This window comes from Mastacembelus armatus, unplaced genomic scaffold, assembly GCF_900324485.2.
Source record: "Mastacembelus armatus unplaced genomic scaffold, fMasArm1.2, whole genome shotgun sequence".
In the NCBI taxonomy this organism is placed as follows: Eukaryota; Metazoa; Chordata; class Actinopteri; order Synbranchiformes; family Mastacembelidae; genus Mastacembelus; species Mastacembelus armatus.
In genome coordinates, this window is record NW_022872932.1 from 50791 (window position 1) to 56372 (window position 5582).

Sequence of the window (5582 nt, forward strand, 5' to 3'; positions counted from 1 at the left end):
AGGAAACCGGAGTACCCGGAGTAAACCCACGCAAGCACAGGGAGAACATGCAAACTCCACACAGAAAGGCCGGGATGCGAACCCACGACCTTCTTGCTGTGAGGCAACAGTGCTAACCACTCAGCCACCATGCTGCCCTACATCTCATCCAGAATTCTTTAATTCTTTATCAGTTCGTCTGGATCAATGATTACTTCACTGTTTACAGATGGTTCAAAAGACAGTTGTTCATCTGCTGACAGAAAAAACATGTGAGCACAGTATTCTGGTTCTCACTTCATTGCATTGGCTTTCTGTGTATTTCAAGGTCCAGTTTAAAGCTTTATTACCTGTTGTTGAAATTTAAATAGGATGGTGCTGTTGTATTTGTCAGAGCTTTTGCATCCTGTTATCCCAGCGAGAGCAGCTGTATTGCAACAACAGTATAGTCAAATAATGCAGTGTAGCCTGTTGTTTTGCATGACTGCACATGAAAAGTTTAGATTATTACTAGAAATATAGTAAAATATATAATATGATTGTCAGAAGGATATTTAGATAATCAGAGGTATAGTTCAATTTGTTAAATTTTGTTTAGTAATGGTGATATAGTTCTTGAAGTCATGGTCAATTTATTGATTTTTTTGTTTACTTATGAAATATTCCCCATTAGTGTAACTACATACTGACTTTGTTATGTCCACAGGACAAAGTCTATGAAGAGAGGATCTGTAGTCTGTGAAGAGAGGATCTGTAGTCTGAAAAGAGGATCTGTAGGCTGAAAAGAGGATCTGTAGTCTGTGAAGAGAGGATCTGTAGTCTGTGAAGAGAGGATCTGTAGGCTGAAAAGAGGATCTGTAGTCTGTGAAGAGAGGATCTGTAGTCTGTGGAGAGAGGATCTGTAGTCTGAAAAGAGGATCTGTAGTCTGTGAAGAGAGGAGCTGTAGTCTGAAAAGAGGATCTGTTGTCTGTGAAGAGAGGAGCTGTAGTCTGAAAAGAGGATGTGTAGTCTGTGAAGAGAGGATCTGTAGTCTGAAAAGAGGATGTGTAGTCTGTGAAGAGAGGATCTGTAATCTGAAAAGAGGATCTGTAGTCTGTGAAGAGAGGATCTGTAGTCTCTGGAGAGAGGATCTGTAGTCTGTGGAGAGAGGATCTGTAGTCTGTGAAGAGAGGATCTGTAGTCTGTGGAAAGATGTCCTCCCAAGTCAGACTGAGGCTGCTGCCGAGTGCCAGATGTTTGTTTGACCAGCCTGTTCAGGTGAAGGTGGAGGGGCTGAGGTCGAGGCAGGTGGTCACCATGAGAGCCAGATCAACGGACGAGAAAGGAGTGGTGTTCAGCTCCTCAGCCACCTACAGGGCTGATGGGAGCGGGAAGATAGACCTGCTCAGAGACCCCTCACTCAGTGGGAGCTACGTTGGGGTTGAACCCATGGGTCTGCTGTGGTCAATGAAGGCAGATGCCTTGCACAAAAAGTTTCAAAAACCATGTGCACTAAATCCCCATGTGGTGAAGTTCTCTGTACATGAGGAGGACAGGGAGGACAGGATGTTGGCAGAGGTGACCAATGAGAGGCTTCTGATTGGAAACGGGGTCAGCCGGCTTCCTGTCAAAGGGAAGAATTTTCAGGGAGTCCTGTTTACCCCCCCAGGTAAATGTTTCTGTACTTTATGTTTTCACCACAGTCTGTACAACATACAGTGCTGTAGTTATGACTGTGTTTGTAGTTGTTACAGTTTAGTGTCATTGCATCAAAATATTAAATTCAACGATTCATACAATGTAATGAGCTAAGATTTCCTATGATTCTCTCCAGAAATTTGCCGTGTTGTATATGTCTTATGATCCAGGAGAAGGTCCATTTCCTGCAGTGTTGGATCTCTGCACCTTTGCATCTGAGAAAAGAGCCAGTCTGCTGGCCAACAAAGGCTTTGTGGTTCTGACTGTACCAGTTTACAGTGACCACCCTGACAATGTCAAACAGATGCATCTGGACCATTTTAAAGAAGCTTGTGGATTATTTACAACAACAACCAAATATGAGCTGTGTGAAGTAAATTATGCTTTTAAAGGGTCAGTCCTCTTTCACTGCAAATATGTTTTCACGTTTTTCTGATGTTAAAGCTTTAGCAGTTTGAGTTTGACATTTTAACTGAATATCTTCGAAATTACAACCTTTTAACACAAACTATATTTATTTTAATTGCCAAATTCCTGAATTTTGTGTTTAAACATATTATAACACCTCTTATTTGCTAATTTATTTTTCTTCTCAGGTGGGCAGTAAAGGAGTTCGCATAGTATCACGATCAAAGGGAGGAGAAATTGCACTTTCACTTACTGCTTTTGTACCAGGTGTTGAGGCCACAGTGTGGATTAATGGCTGCAGTGCTGTTTTGCTTGTTCCTCTGTACTATAAAAACCAACAAATCATCCCACCTTTACTGTTTGATACCAGCAAGTTGATTCACACTGAATCAGGAGCTAGCATAATGAAGTACGGTTTTGAAAATCCTGTGGCAGAGAAGAACAAGGGCAGCCTGGTCCCCATTGAACAAGCCAAGGGACGTTTCCTCTTTGTGGCTTCAGAGGACGACCTCTGCTTGGACAGCAAAGTTTACATGGACCAGATGGTGGAGAGACTGAAGCACCATGGGAAGGAGAACTTTGAGACTGTGCGGTACCCTGGAGCTGGACACTTGCTGGAGGCACCATATGGTCCATACTGCACCTCCAGCTTTCATAGGGTCCTACCGTATGTAGTCCTGTGGGGGGGTGAAGCCAGGGCCCATGCTGCAGCTGAAGTCCACCTGTGGTCAAAGATCCAGGAGTTCTTCAAAACTCACCTGAGCTGTGATGCTGCACAAACTAAACCCAAGTTATAGATTCAAATAAGATAAGAGAAATAATCACAGCTCAAGGTCTCAGGGCTGCTAATTAACTATAGTTGATCATGTTTATGCTTGTTTGTTTTGTAATGAGTAGAACTTTCAAAATGTGGTTTTGTGCACATTAATGAACATTCAGCTAGTAGAAATGTTCCTCAATCAGAAGTTAATTCATTTTGAATTTCAGTTAATTTATCAAAGGTGATGCAAACTGTTGAAATATAGTAACCTGCTCTTTTTGCCATTTCAAAGTAAAATGATATATATGATTCTGATTAAAAACATGCATAATATTTTGGTATCAAATGTTATGGTTAATACATAAATAAATACCCATTTCTCATTATTCACAGCAGTGAACTGATGTAACTTTTTTGAGTGTGCATGACACCGTGTTCATGTGTCCTGTCTGAATGAGGGAGTCTGTGTGTATTCGCCCCACAGTAGAAGATTTACTTAAAGCTGGAGTGTGGATGAAAGCAAACAGCCCATGCAACATTCCTATTTTTCCAATCTGTTATGAGCCTAGGTTTCCATTTCCTGTTGGATATTTATTTTGGTGTTCGAGTTTCCTGTGTCTCGTTAGTTCATCAGTTTAGATCAGCTCCATCTGTGTTAATTAGTTCTGTCCTGAGTCTATTTATACCTCCTGTGTTCCTTTGTTCCCTGTCAGGTCATATCTGTGTAGTACTAAAACATTTCTTACACTAGGGAAGTCATAGTATTACAGCAGCACAGTATGTGCAGGGCATGTGCTGCCATAACACTGAAAGACATTTGATGCTTATCAAGTTGAAAAGACATGTTGAGTAAACGTGATGGTGTAGAATAACATATGAACATTTGTAAATAATCAAATACAATGAAGAGGTGAATATTCTTAAATTTCATCCCTCTTGTGTTTGTTTCTAAACTCTCAGAGGGTTTTACCCAGCTGAGGCAAACACAGGTTAGTGAGCGTCCTCTGCTGGACAACGTTTGCAGCTGCACAGAGCTTCAAGATTCAAAGGATTCAAAGGATAAATAAACAGTACTATCTAAATAAGAAACTAAGATAAAATACTATATACAAGATTAGACAAATCTAGGACACATATTGCACATGTGGTACTGAGCACCAGATAGAAAACTATAGCTTTGTTATTGTGCAAACATGGCTCAGGTAAACACATTTGTGTAGACAGTGCAAGTCTCACATAAACATTAGTTTTCATCAGTCTCACAGCTATTGAAAAAACTGTTCTTCAGTCTGGTAGTCCTGCTGTGAATGCTCCGCAGCCTCCTTCCAGAGGGAAGAGGGACATAAAAGTGCATGCAGGGTGGGTGGAGTCCCTAAAATAAAGCTCAATCACTTATTTCACATTACATGTTTTTATTTAATTGACATTACTCTGTAGAACCCTTTTTTCACTTTGAGACTAAAAACATTTTTTTTTGTAATTTATTTTGTCCAAAAAGTCAAATTATATTGACCATGATTGATTTATAAAATGAACAAAAGGTGGTGAATTTTTTCCATGTTAATATCTGTTGTTCTTTGACATATGACGTTAATGTCTGAGGTTTTCAACTGTTGATCTGACAAAACAAGCAATTTAAAGCACATTCTAATGACTTTGGAGAGTTTCACCTTTTTCTAATTTTTATGGACAACACCAGTATTAGGTTTATTAAGAAAAACATCAGCACATCAGTCAGTAACAGAAATAAGTGTAATACAAGTGTGACTCTCAAACTCGATCAAGACATGTTTCTTGCTGTACTTGTATTATTCTTATTAGAAATCAAAAGAAATGAAGGCGAGAAATATATTGTTATAATTATATCTGCAACATTATTTATTGTGTTAACATCAGTTACAGTCACAGCAAAAATAAAACATGTACTAAAACATCTCAAAACACTCCTGCAGGATACACTTCACCATATGGCCATATGCTCAGTACGTTAAAAATCAAACAGCTGTTATTTAATTATTGATCAAGATATTGACCTGTGTGCTGTCATGGTATTGGAAAGTAAAATAAACATCATCCCAATGTTGGACCATTGGAACAGTTCAAGTACATACTGATCCTTCTGGACCCTCACACATCTTTTTTGTTAGCACAGACAGAACGTTCTGTCTCTGAGGTTGAGTTCAGACAAAATACTTAGTAGACTGGACTGTGCATCATCAGGGAGAGCAGAGAAGCAAACAGAGGACTTTAAAATCCAGCTGATCATTTTCCTCTCAGATCAATAACTGCTTTACTGCAGGTAAGTCAAGTGTCTTTTTTCTGACTTGTCTCCATTTGCACCGTTTATTACACACTAACTCCTTTGTATTTACAGAGAAATGAGCCTGTTCCTAACTTTTTATTTAAAAGCATTTTAATAATGTAGGAAGACAAAGAAAAGGGGAACAAATATGAGGTCATGGGGTGCACAGCACATCCAAATGAAAATATTTATAATTTGAGTAGTAACCTGGTTAATGGTTATATCCTGAAAACAAAGTCTGAGCATCGTATCATATGAATGTTGCTAAAATATGTATCTGATGTATGTCTGAAACATGGATTTGAACTGAACATATAACACACATGCATCAACAGCATTGCAAAGACAATAAAACAGTAAGTTCACATGAAAAAATATAAAAGACAAACTTATGGGGATGTTTAGTTAATTATTGGTATGAGTTTATTTCTAATGTGTTTGTGTTGATATAGTTA

General features: G+C 38.9%; 1 pseudogene; it reads left to right on the plus strand.

The window, feature by feature from the left end:
- Positions 1-1171: 1171 nt before the first annotated feature.
- Positions 1172-2862, plus strand: LOC113132438 (acyl-coenzyme A thioesterase 1-like; annotated as a pseudogene).
- The last annotated feature ends 2720 nt before the right edge of the window (positions 2863-5582 follow it).